Below are 13975 nucleotides of genomic sequence, written 5' to 3'. Positions count from 1 at the left end.
AAGTTTTAGGTTCTAGTGGTAGTACAAGACATATATTTAATGGTCTAGAGTTGTCCAACTACAAGATCTCTACTCTAATTAGAGATCTTTGTTTTCCAACTTTTATATTCAATTTATATTCTTTATTCTAAGTCTTATTGATTTGGTATGATGTACATTGATTTGGTATGATGATTTGAATTCACTAATGTAGATGGTAGTTGATTGTGATCATTGTTGTAAAGACATGTATTTTGTATTTATTACCATTTTAAATTTTTTTCTCTAAATGTGGTTGTAAATACTTTTAAGAATAAATTTAAATCATATAAAAATTGTGATTTTTTTTATATAAAATATATAAACTAAGAGAGAACACTCTTAAATAAGAGTGTCAAGAAAATTAATTTTAAGGAACTAAAAATTCTACACATTTTTATGTAAAAGAATAAATATTTATTTAAATTAATATAGTATTAAAATTAAAATGACTATTATTGAAGACAAGAAGACTAGAAAGTCTTAAAATAAAACTAAAGACTAAAAAAATATTGACAAGAGTGAAGAAAGCTTCACTCTTATCTCCATATATACTATCTAATTAAAAACTACATAACAATGTTCTGTAAGACCTCTAACAAGTATCCAACTTGCAAGATATATGTCTGATGTATAAAACAAGTTTCTTATATATGTACCACATATTTAGCTTGTTTCATAATCTACTAGCATGTACAATACATGGCTAACTTATTTGTCAAGTTTCTAACCTACCAATCAACTACAAATATGTCTAAAGTCAAATACACATTTATGAAGTTTCTAAAAAGCTTTGCCATAAGATAATATTAAATCTATTTATATTTATTTTCTATCCAATATTTATTATGTAGGTAAATATATATGTTAATAATATTATTCCTCCCATCTAGGGACGAATTTTATGAGAAGTGGCAATTATATGATGAGAAAGTCCTAGATGCAATAAATTATGTTTGCCACATACTTTGATCTTTGTTCCTTTTGAAGGTGGTTGATAAGTCCTTTTAGCCATCAATTTTATTTTATATCAAGGCAAAAAGACCACCCTATTATTTAATTATTATTGAGGCCTTTATAACACCCTTCAATTAAAATATTTAGAACATCATCAAGCATGGTTTTTACCTCTAATAATATCATCAATCATTAGAAGTCTCTTTGAAGGACGTGATATCAAACACATTATATTTTATTATCTATTTGAAAAAATACATCTTATTCTTGAGGGTTTTTATCTTTGTTGTGTTGTCTTGAAGGTTGTGGCAATCATAATGTCTCATTTGATAACTCAACAAATAATAATTCTTGAGTTGAATTTTCTAGTTCATGATTCTCCATCTCTTTACTGCCACAAATATATAAAAATTATAAGCAAAGATAGAAGGTAGAATATAATTTTTCCTAAACCACATTTCTTTTATAGCAAAGATTTGTTATCTTTCATCTTGGTTTTGATGGATGTGATTGATAAAAAGTATCAACCTTCTTTGTTGCATTTTCAAGATTCTTATCTAATTTCTATGTGGATTCATTAATATCATATCTTTGCCAATAAACAAGATATTTTAACCTATTTTTGGTGCTACCTTGAATTTAAGACTTCTTCAATTTTATATTTTTAGTTATTATCCACTTCTATAAGAGAAGGTGGAATTTGTAGTCTCTTTAGTTTATCTATTATCTTCTATGGCTCAAAAAAAAATACATCAAATATGGGATGGAATTTCATAGATTTTAGTAGATACAATTGATAAGCAACTAAATTAATCTCTTCATATATAAAAAATGGTTCAAGTTTATGGCAATCCAACTTATAATAAGGGTCAATAGTCTTGACATTATAATGAAATAGTCATATCTTTTTGCTAATATGGAATTAAAGTTATTCCTTGTAATAAGCATCTATATTGATCTTTTATTGTTTTTGAGCTTCTTTAAGTTGTACCTTTGTAGTTGTATGTAGTTTTGATAAATAATTTATAAAATCTTTTCTTTTAAGATTAATAAATTTTTAAAAGTCAAAAATATCAAATCATAGATGTTAACCATAATTGATAAAAAAAAAAATTGTTAAATAGAAGAATGTACTAAATTATTATAAGCAAACTCTATAAATAATAAAAAATTTGTCAAAATTTTTTATTGGTAGTTGATGATATACCTCAAATATTACTCCAAAACTTGATTCACTTGTTTTTTATATATTAATTTGAATATGGAATGCCAAAGATAGTTTTATGTCTATCTTCAAAACCTTAAAAAGAAATTTCTAAAATCTTGATACAAATTACATCTCTATGTCTAATATAATATCTCTTAGCAATCCATGATAGTAATAAATATTATTAAAAAAATCTTATATTACGAATATATATATGTACTTTAATAAATACCTATATGATACTTTCTAGAAAAGCTTCTTTGAAGCTTTATAGATGCTACTTCACTTTACATATGTTTGTAATTGATTAATAGGTTAAAAACTTAGTCAACAAGTTAACCATATATTGATAGCTTGTAGAACAAGCTAACTATGTGGTACACATATAGAAAACTTGTCTTGCAAGTTAAGATATGACTTACAAAATCAACACGTTTTAGAGGTCATATAAGACATCTCCACATAGCTCCTAGTTAGTAGTATATATGAAAGCAAGAATAAAGCCTTCTACATTCTTATCAATGCCTTTTCAATCTTTAGTCTTGTTTCTAGACTTTCTAGTCTTCTTGTTTTTGACAATAACTATTTTAGTTCAATAATATATTATCTTTGAGTGACTTTCTAGTTCTTTTTAATATTACAAGAGCATATTGAGGATTTCTTTCTTTGAAATTTATATCCTTTATAGCTTAATTATTTCTTTACTTATGATAGATTTTGTACATGATACAAAAAGTACTATCTTGATGAATCAATCTACTATCATGAATATAGAATCAAAAAAAATTGAAACTACAAGATTCATCATAAAACCCATAAAAATAGATGACCATGGTTGTTTTGGAATAGGTAATGGTTGAAAAAGTCCATAAAGTCAGTGACAAAAAAAATTTAATCATAAATAAATATCACATAATTATACTAAATTTGTATACTTTTTTTTATTTAAAGCCATAAAAAATCTTTAGATATTAATTCTAAGATTTTATTATCTAAAATATTTGGCTATTAGAAAGTCATAACGAGCTTTAATAATATTTAATTATATTTAGATTTTTATAATATATAATCATTCCTTAAAATAAAATAGACATTCTTGAATTCAAACTTAGAAGTATCATGATACTTAAAAACTTTATTCTTAATATCATGAATAAAAAAATCAAAGGACATACTTGATTGAATTTTCTTGAGAAAAATTAAATCAATAATTTATATTGATTTCATGTTGAAAAATAAAAATGCTCTGGCTTTAAGAAAATCATTTTTTATTGACCATAGCATGCATCTCTTACTTTTGATACAAGATAAGAATATTTAGAAATGGCTTTCGATAAATCTTATTATTTTTTAGATTGATAAGTAATCTTAAAATCAAATCTTCATAAAGATATGCTTTAATAAGCTTAACAACAATTAAAACACATATTGACATGAAGTACTCAAGGTTTTTATGATCCGTATATATTATGACTAGATTAGAAGAATCTTTTAGATAATGACACCATTCTTTAAATGAGTCTATAATTATAAGAAACTCTTTATTGTAGATCTTGTAGTTAATCTTGGCTATTAAAAAAATAGAAGAAAAAGCTATCAAATGGAATTCATTATTTATTTCCATTTTCAATAAAATTACATCCATAAAAAAGTTTGATGCATCTATTTATATAAAAAAATATCAAAATAAATCAACACAATACAAGATTGGTATAAAAAAAAAAGATGTCTTCAAGGCTTCAAAAGATACTTTAGCTTCTTTGCTCCACTCAAATTTGTCTTTATATGTGAAATATATATAAAGAGCCACAACTTGAAAAAAAAATTTGATAAAGATCTAATAATAATTGTCTTCATCTAATAATAAAAATATCTTTGACTATTTTTGGTACCTTCTAATCTATAATAGTCTAGACCTTCTTAGAATTCATTGTAAGGCCATTATTTGAAATGACATATCCTAAAAAGTCAACTTGATTAATATAAAATCCATATTTTTCTATCTTTGCATATAATTATGTATCTCTAAATTTTTGTAACATACAACAAATATGAAGCTCATACTCTTTTATATTCTTAAAATAGATTATAATATTATTTAAGTAATAAATAAAAAAATTCATCAAAAACTTAAAAAAGACATCATTCATTAGATGTTGAAAAGTAGCTGATGCATTTATGACTCAAAAAAACATGACAATATATTTGAAATGCCCATATCTAGTTTTAAACACAATTTTTTATTTATCTCCTTCTTTAATGCATACCAAGTTGTACGTACTTTTGTTATAGATCTTTGTTTAATTGAATTGATTTAGAAGTCTTAAAATCATTAGCAAAAGATATCTATTCTTGATGGTGATCTTGTTGAGTCTTCAATAATCCATACATATACATAGAAATTTATCTTTTTTCTTTACAAATAAGATAAGAGCCCTTAAGTGAACTAAAATAAATCTCTACTAGTTGAAAGTTTATTCTAGTTCATAACAAGAAATTAAATTTTTAGATTCTTAGAATTTTAGTTCTTATTAAATCGACATTATTTCACACTTAAAAACTCTTTAAAACATCTAAGTAGTCAAGCACCTTTCTTAAGAATTTATCTTAATTCACCTTAAGTAAATTAATTCAACAAATTCATAAGTTATAGCTATTTTTTAAATTTTCATTAAATCATTCATTAATCTTTTTAAATCTTTTAAGACTTTAAGCATAATATACTATTAATCATACTATAATAGTAAATTACTCGATAACTACTATAGAATTAAGAAATTTAAAATTATAATTTTTATTCTTCTTATGATATATATATATATATATATATATATTCTTATGTTACTTTTTATTTAATTAAAATTCATCTATTGATAAAATTTCATCCTTAAATGATATTTTATCCTTCAATAATAATTCATCATTGATTCAACTTCATCTAATAAGATTCATCAAAAATCCTAATTATATCTTGATTTAATTGATAAAATCTAAATTGATTAAATTCTAATTAAATTTATTTAACTCTATCCTATTGTGATGTCATATATTGGAATCTTTATGGATCTAAAGAATAATTTGTAGCAAGTCAACATTTTTGTAAGCTGGCCTTATAATAAAAAAGAAAAAAAAAATCAATATTGTTGTCGTTCAATTGAAATATTGTTGTACGTAAAGAGGACAAATGTTGTAGCTATAGCAACAATAAGAAGTTCATAGAACTATCATTCAAAAGAGAATCTAATCACTCTGAATACTACAAAGATGATTGCTTGTGACTCAAGCTTGCAAGAATTATAGAAGATTTGAAATAATATGTGGCAATAGAATGGCATTGGTTGTAGAGCTAAACTACATCAAGAAGCTCTTCTTGGACTACACAATGATAGCTCACAAGGTTGCTCCTTTCTCACTACAATCAATATCACGACTTTGTCTATGCCAAACTTTCTTGCAATTGAATCTTAAATCTATAATAGAAAGCACACATATAAAACAACATGAAGAATCCTACACACTTTCAAAAATTCAAAATTCTTCCAATTGGTTATCAAGCAAAGAAGGGAAGAAAAAAAAAATGATTCTATCTTCCTGTGGAATTTGCAATAGTACAAATAATAAGAAGAGAAAGATTCACCACTACAACACCGTTGGATTGTAGGAGGAGTGTAAATCACAGATAATACAAGATGAAGATGTTGTACCATAACACCTCTGTAAAACAAGAATATAAGGAAAAGAATTGACTCAACATCAAACATCTACATATCCAGTGCCAACAAAGAAGGCCTTGACTCTGTTATCAACCTTGCATTCTAAGCACTAATATCCTTGACACTTAATTGAAGCATTTGCAGTCTAAGAAAAATCAAAGCAAAACAAGAGTAAGAGATCGAAGACTCTAACAACTGGATCCCTATCAACAAAAAGGTTGCTGTCATTCATAGACAACCTCTTATCTACTTGATTACCTTTCATTTTTTTATAATTTTTTTTTCTCTCCTTCTCTTCTTTTTGTCTTTCTTTTTTTCTTGTTGCTTCTTTTTTTTTCTTCTTTCTTTTATTCACTTTATTTCTTTTGATCTTTTTATTTATTATTTATTATTTATTATTTTATTTTATTTTATTTATTAAAAATATATATTTTAAAAATTATTAATAATTTTTTATTTTTTTGTTTTTTATAATAAAGATTACTTCTATTGGACGATCATCTAATATTATTTTTAAAAAATCATCTCCAACATAGAAATTTGGCTTAATAAATTCTACTATAGATTATATATTTAGTATTAATAATCTATTTTCTATTTCTCCTAAAGATTCTAATACTAACTCACAAAATTTGTGATTTTACGTACCATAAGTATATTTTTTATACTATATATTCAAGTGAGTCAATTTAGTGATTCACATCCTATTAGAGATTTAGTGTAGTATATGATGTTCTTAGCCAAGTTTTTGTCAATGTATTCCATGAGTACAACTATCTCATTTTATAATAGGCTATTGATTGGTTTGAATAGTAATTGGGCTCTTTCTTGAAGATCAATAGAAAAATCAAAGGAACAATGCTTTGAAAGAATGTTTGTATTATTTTTTTCAAGAATATCTTAATAATCTTAGTATTGGCTTGGAATGCCAGTTGAAATCTTTTTTCTATCAAAAACAAGTGTAGTGTATATGGCAAAAGTTGATCTTTTTTTTTGCAATATATATGAAAGTTTTTCACTTATCAATAAGAATTTGAACTTGTTGAACTTATGAATTTCGATTTGATAAGTAAAATCTTAGACTAAATTAGGAAAAAAATTAAGGTTACAAGAAATCTAATCTATTTAAGAATTATATTTTTTTAGCCATAATAATTTTAAAATAATTAAATTAAAAAGAGATTTAATTATATTAAATATTATTAAGCTATTATCATCTCTAGTTGCTACATCTAAAGGAATAGTTTCATATGTGACATCTCCAAAAGATAATAAACGACCATCTATTATTTCTAAGTGTATAAGTTTGGCTTTTTAACTAAAGATTTTATTTTTTTTGATAAAGTCTTTGTCTCAAAAATAGGCTTAGGCTTTTGAATTTAATAAGACAAAGATTTTATGATTATTTTATCTTAAAAAAAGATAAAGAATTTGAGAAGAAGATATGACCTTTATAAGATGTCACACAAGATTATAACTACATGATTGCTATTGTAGCTAAAAAAAATTGGTTTTGTGACATATCATCCTCTTTGGCAACCATATTCCTGATTTTGTAGTTGCATTGCTTATTTGGACAATATTGAGTAATAAGCTTAGATTCTCCTCAATATTCACACAATTCTTTTTTAGAACGTTGAGTCTTTTTTTGCTTAATAAGAAATTTAAAACGTACCATGTCAATTTATATAAATTTCAATCTTGATGAATAAGCTTTTGTGAACTTAGCAATTGATGTGATAACTTGACTTGTATCTCTCTAATCAAATCTTTTTTTTAGCATCTTTCAAAGAATCAATTATTGCATACAATGGCTTGAGTAATAAATTACTCCAATAAGTCTATACTTGGCATTGTCAACAATAAAATTTTGAAGTAATCTTTCAATCCATACCAAAATTGATTGATGAAGGTCTTATTATTCCAATCCATGTTGCAAGCAAGGTTTTGGAATTCAACAATATATATGGTGGTTGAATGTAATCTTTATTGTAAAAATACAAGTTAAGACTCTACTACATTTTCTTAAGCATTTTTTTTAAATAAGATTGTAAAGACTTCCAAAAATAAATTCAAATCAAAAAGTAGTTGTGAATCCTTTTCTATCAAAGGTACAAACCAAAAAATAACACTTTTAAAGAAAAGTATACCTATGAAATTCAACTTGAGTAAATCCATCAGAGTATTGAGAAGGATATAGCTTTACTTGTAGTAGAAATTCTTAAAACTTCAATTTTGTTCCATCAAACTTCTTTGGCATACTTATCCTTACTTCCCTCATACTTATAGTAGTAAGACTTCTTGAATTTAGTTGTAAACTTAATCTACTTACTTCTCTAAATTGCACAATTTTTTAACATAGACTTTGAATTTCATTGATAACATCTTTCACATGCATTGGAATACTACTTCTATGGCTAATATTCGAGATATATAAGATTTTTATCCTAAGAATATTGACAAACTCATGAAGATCTACAATGGTTGTAAATCTATTTTTATTTCTACCAAGAGTAGTATCTATAATTTTTTCTTCCATAGACAAGTCAAATAAATCTATAAATCAAATTAGAGGAGGGTAATCTGCAACCTTTAATATCAAAGAAAAATTTCTTTAAAGAAAAGTAGTCTACTCTCTTTAAAAAAAAATCATTGTTTAGAAACTAAAATTTTAGATTGAAGGTGGATAATCTACAACCTTCAAAATATAATAATAGAAGTAGGATAGTCTATTCACATTTAAAAAGAAGATAAGAACAATGAGTTAGTACTTTTATTAAACTGTTAAGAATATGAATCTAAACAAACCAAAAAGTCAATACATTCTTATGTAATTTAAAAATAATATATAGTCACTCAAAACTAATATAGTATTGAAATTGGAATGGCAATTGTTAAAGACAAGAAGACTAAAAAGTCTTGAAATAAGACTAAGAATTAAAAAGACATTGACTAGAATGAATAAAGCTTCATTCTTATTTCCATAAATATTATCTAACTAAAAGCTATGTGGTGACATTCTGTAAGACATCCTATATGTGTCCAACTTGAAAGACATATATCTAACTTATAAGATAAGTTTCCTATATACATGCCACATAATAAGCTTATTCTACAAGCTACTTGTATGTATAACACATGGCTAATTTGTTAGCTAAGTTTCTAATCTATCAATCAACTACAAACATGTCTAATATCAAATATACATTTATATAGCTTCTAAGAAGCTTTGCCTGAAGATAAGATCAAATTTATTTATATTTATCTTCTATCTAACACTTCTTATATAAGTAAATATGTATGTCTATGACAAAGAGTATATTTATAATGCCAACTTTAATAAATTTGTTAAAATATTAAAAAAAAAGTGATCTTAAATATAGCTTGGCTTATTATATAAATCTTTTAAATTTTGATCTTCTTCTATTAAATTTCTATAGTATAATAAACTTTAATTCCTTCATATTTGTAGTAGCTATACTTTTTAAATTTACTTATAAAGTTGATCTATTTGCTTTTCTTATCTACATAACTTCTTGGCATAGATATTAAGACTATATTATTAGTTTTTTCTATAGATATAGGAATAGTACTTTGATGATTGACATTGATAATAAATAAAATTTCTATTCTAAGAATATTGATAAACTTCCAAAGATTTGTCATAGTTACAAATGTATTCTTATTTCTACCAAGTGTAGCATCTATAATTTCTTTTTCTTTCATCTATATAATAAATAGCTTTAACAAATCTACTAATCAAATTATATTAGGTAATATACAACATCTAATAGCAAAGAAAAATTTCTACAAAGTAAAGTAGTCTATTGTTTTTAAAAAAAGAACCAATATTAGAAGAACAAAAATGTTAACTGAATAATAGGTAGTTAGCAAAGTTTAAAACACAACAATCATAAATGAGTTAATTTACTTATTTAAAATTTTTAAAATAAAAAATAAAAAATACTCACTCATATCACTAAAAGAAAGAAAGTAGACAATTAAAAGATAGATTTAGAATTAAAATTAGAGTAGCTATTATTAAATATAAAAAGACTAAGAAGCCTTGAATCAAGATTAAATACAAGAAAGATCTTGATAAGAGTGAGAAATATCTTAGTCTTGTCATTGTATATACTATCTATTAAAGAACTATATGGTGAAGACTTGTAAGCTACATGACATGTGTCCAAGTTGGATGAGACATGTTTAATAACAACATTATGCTATTTTACGAAAAATATATTTACTATAAAATAAAATATATTATCAATATTTTTAAAATATATTTTTAAAAATAAAAATCAATTAAAAATATTGCTTATACAATATAGATAAAAAAACATACAAAAAAAATATTTTTATTTTTATTGTAAGCCTTCTGAAAAAAAATTTAAAAAAAAATAAAAAATCTGAAGTATAAATTTAATTTTGTTAGGCTTTTTAATTTTGGCCCATCAACAAATTTTAAAGTTATGACCATTCGTTTTGTATATTAAATACAAAAATTCTCTTATTTAGATAGAAGATTTTTCTTTAGCCACTTATTCATTGCTTTTGAGTTTAGAGTCAATAGACAAATATTAAATGATAGTAAAATGCCACATCTACATTCAATTTCCTGTGAATAATACATTGTTGTATAGTTTTTAGTAGTTCGTTGAGTCTAAGAATTTTGTTGAAAAATTCTTTTGTATGATAATTTTTTTTTAGTTATTTATTCTTGTAGCTACTTTATTCTAATCCATTTGTTTTTAATTCCTTTTGCTCACCTGTTTTTACCTTAAAAATATTGATTTTTTATTTATTTTTAAGCATCAAATTTTACCCATATTGTAAACACCACCTGTTATGAACACATCACAAGGATACAGTTTTAATTTATATGGCTTTTAAATCATAAATTTATAAATTATAAGAATTTCCTTAATTTATTTTCCTTTAGTCTACTTTTCCTTGAAGAAGAAGGAAGAAAGAAAAAACAATAAGTTAAATATATCAAACAATAAAATCATGTCTATTCCTTTTCAGTGAGCAAGATTGCATAGAGAAAGCAATTGTTCTTAAATATAATCTGAAATAAACAAATAAAATATTTTAAGAATTGGCCACTTTGGGAAATTTGAGACACTCATGTTGTTTTGTTGTATCGACTAGAGAGCTGTTTGAATCTTCTTCTTTTTTTGTTGTTTTTTTCCACAAGTCCAACCATATCAAACATAAAACCCCACTGCAATAGCGCAGCTTGCTTGCACATTGGTAATCTCAAGGTTGCATCAAAGTCATCAAAATTTGGGTGAATTCAAGTCAATCTTGCATATAATCTTGGAGTGTTGTAAGAACGAGACTCATTGTCCATGTAGGTCGGGAAGACACTCGTGCTTCCTTCAACCACTTCATTCTCCTCAAACACTGTTTTATATAGTTGTTCACATCAACCTGCGGAGATGTTCACAACTTTTGTCAGAGGAAGAGCTTCAAGTTCACAAAACTTGTGTGGAAGAGAGAATTGTAGCAAGAAGAAAAGATGGGTCATGAGTCTCGATTTGCACCAGCATCTCATTACCAGCATAGGAGCATAATCTTGGTGAATATTTCGTGTTCTTATGGTGTGCATGACTGAAGTTGTTGAGTCGCCTCGACTCAAGCAACTGCCTCCCTCTGGATGTCTTCCTTTTCTTTGCAGTCAAGCTGGAAAAGCTGTGAAGGCCAACGTGCTCTAACGTGCCGATCATTGCAGATTTGTGGACTGATCATGAAGCTTTTTTTGAGAGTGTTGATGTGTTTTCTGTCAAGAAGCGATAACGTACGTAAAGGGTGAGTCCTTTCACTGTGCTACTCGACCGCTTCTGCCTTCAAGCCTGACACACGCATTTCCTTTTGTTGTCAGTTCCTGTGTCCTTCATAATCTCGAAGTTTGTACGAATTGCCGTCCGAGCTCGAAAGCAACTGTTAGAGTTCGTTTTCAACCATATAAGGATGAGAAGAAGAAAAAGTCTTTAGCCAGTAAATGCCACATCTAAGTGTCACCTCTTTCCGTTCAAGCTTTCACAGAACATACCCTTGAATTTGCAGCACATGGTCCATTGCTTCACAAAAAACATGCAACCGTGTTACAGCAACATTACGAACAATGTGCCCACCTTCATCGTGTGGAAAACATCAGACCTGCTCCTCTTGCCGTATCCTACAGTTTCCGAGGCCGAGAGAAGATTGAACAAAACTAATCTGTATGCAATATGTGGTCTAGAGCCGCCTTTAGGTCTGCTACTTCCTTCTGCATCTTCACTCCATCCTAGTGCTCTAGTCTCTATTACTCATCTCCATCTGCTTCAGTCCATTCCATTGAGACCCAATATGCAACTTGGACTTAGACTGGTGCTTGTTCGAATAACTCTTCCCCATGAAATTGGTAACGTGAATTTCATAAATTCTCCCATGAATGTTTTCTTCGACATTTCGATTCATAGAAGAGCGAAGTAAGGTTCTAAGAGATAAACGAATAAGACTTATATTTTCACCTGCTGGGGAGACATTGCAACCTTGCGTGATGAAGCTAGCTTGTCAAAACCCTCCTGAACCAACTGCTGAGATGCTTCTTGTGCTCCATAACCTGGAATTAACCCAATCCTCCATTCGCAATATTTCAACACCTGGAACAAATTCCATCTCGTACAACGAAGCCATTCGGACAAGACCCACCGTTTTGGTCCTACTGCTTATTGACATAAGGCATACCAGAACCAAAGCTATGAGACACAATTCGATCCATGCTTTCTGCCAACATGAATTAATCATCAGGAAGTAATGCAAACAAATGAAGTCACAACAGTGGTTGCATTTCACGTCACTTCAAGCAGAGAGACCTATGCGTTGCATTGAGCTGCACTGTCAACTTTATACAGTGAGCAACGAAGTCTCTCAGTCAGAACAGTGACAACAAATCTTAGCGAAAGTTGGACCAATCTGTATATAGTGTGATAAAAGGCCAGGATTTTAGGGTTTGCAAAACCGTGAGAACCTTCCACAGGGTTTCGAATGGACTCTCCACGCAATTATCTGAAAAAAGAGACAAATTTTACACGTATAGGAAACTATGGTGAGCCCCAAAAGAGGATGATGGTCACAACAAAAAAAAAATATACTTTCAAAAAAATGTTGTGTCCGAGTGTAATCGTTTAAATGAAGAATAACTGAATTGTTTAAAGAAGTATGAACGAATGCAATCTCTTTGGTAGAGAATAAGAAGTTGGATTATTTAAAGAGGATTGAGGACGTCATTACACGCTATTCATTGTGCACACGTGTTTATACATCAAAAATTACTCTATTTATTTGTTTTTTTTATGCATGTGTTGAGAGTGGTACATGATGTTCTTCGAGTGAAGTAATCCTTGACTTCTTGTTGGACATTACAAATTCTCATATCTTTCTTGTATATCAATTCTTATAAAATACAATTATCATAATATTTTTATTTTTAAAATAACTAAAAATAAAAAAGTTTCTTATGTATTTTTACCAATTATATATATATATATATATATATATATATACACACACACTTTAGATCTTAATTGAATTGAATTTTCAAATTTAGTATTTTTATTTTTCTATAATAAAATATATTTATATACTTCATTTTTACATCCAATACTAACACTTTTATACTAAAAATATACAAATTTTTAATGTATCAAATTAAAAATGATAAAATATATATATATTAGCATAAGCGATTTAATGTTATTTGTAAAAAACTCATATCTACTCTTTTAAAACATTGATTCTTTCAATACGTTCTTATTAAAAAAAAGGATAAATAAACATTTTTAAAATATTTTTTATTCATTAAGATTATATAGAATGTAACCATAGCAAATCAAATTTAGCTATATTATATTATAAATTATTACTTTGGATATTTATTATTTGATAATTTATATTATTAGTAATTTTGTATCAACTAATTTTAACATATTCTATCACAAAATACATTAAAATATTTTTATGATTTTTAAATATTAAATATAATTCTTATGATTAAAAATATTATATTTAAATTAATAAATTATTAAAT

The 13975-nt window shown here is 26.4% G+C and overlaps 1 long non-coding RNA gene across 7 annotated transcripts; it reads right to left on the bottom strand.

The window, feature by feature from the left end:
* Positions 1-10349: 10349 nt before the first annotated feature.
* On the bottom strand, positions 10350-13268 carry LOC149986229 (uncharacterized). 7 transcript variants are annotated; one of them, XR_016501246.1, is made up of 5 exons: positions 12917-13265; positions 12417-12508; positions 12039-12222; positions 11462-11756; positions 10890-11334 (listed from the first exon to the last, which is right to left on the bottom strand). It is a non-coding gene; the product is annotated as an uncharacterized LOC149986229 (long non-coding RNA). The 7 variants fall into 7 exon arrangements; XR_016501243.1 differs by lacking the exon at positions 12917-13265 and adding an exon at positions 10350-10741 and having other exon boundaries at positions 11008-11334; positions 12039-12906; XR_016501244.1 differs by having other exon boundaries at positions 12039-12508; positions 12917-13268.
* Positions 13269-13975: the final 707 nt, after the last annotated feature.

The sequence above is a fragment of the Physcomitrium patens genome, chromosome 26, assembly GCF_059467195.1.
Source record: "Physcomitrium patens ecotype Gransden chromosome 26, ASM5946719v1, whole genome shotgun sequence".
In the NCBI taxonomy this organism is placed as follows: Eukaryota; Viridiplantae; Streptophyta; class Bryopsida; order Funariales; family Funariaceae; genus Physcomitrium; species Physcomitrium patens.
The sequence above is the reverse complement of the archived record's forward strand: the minus strand, read 5'-3'. Positions and strand labels throughout refer to the sequence as shown.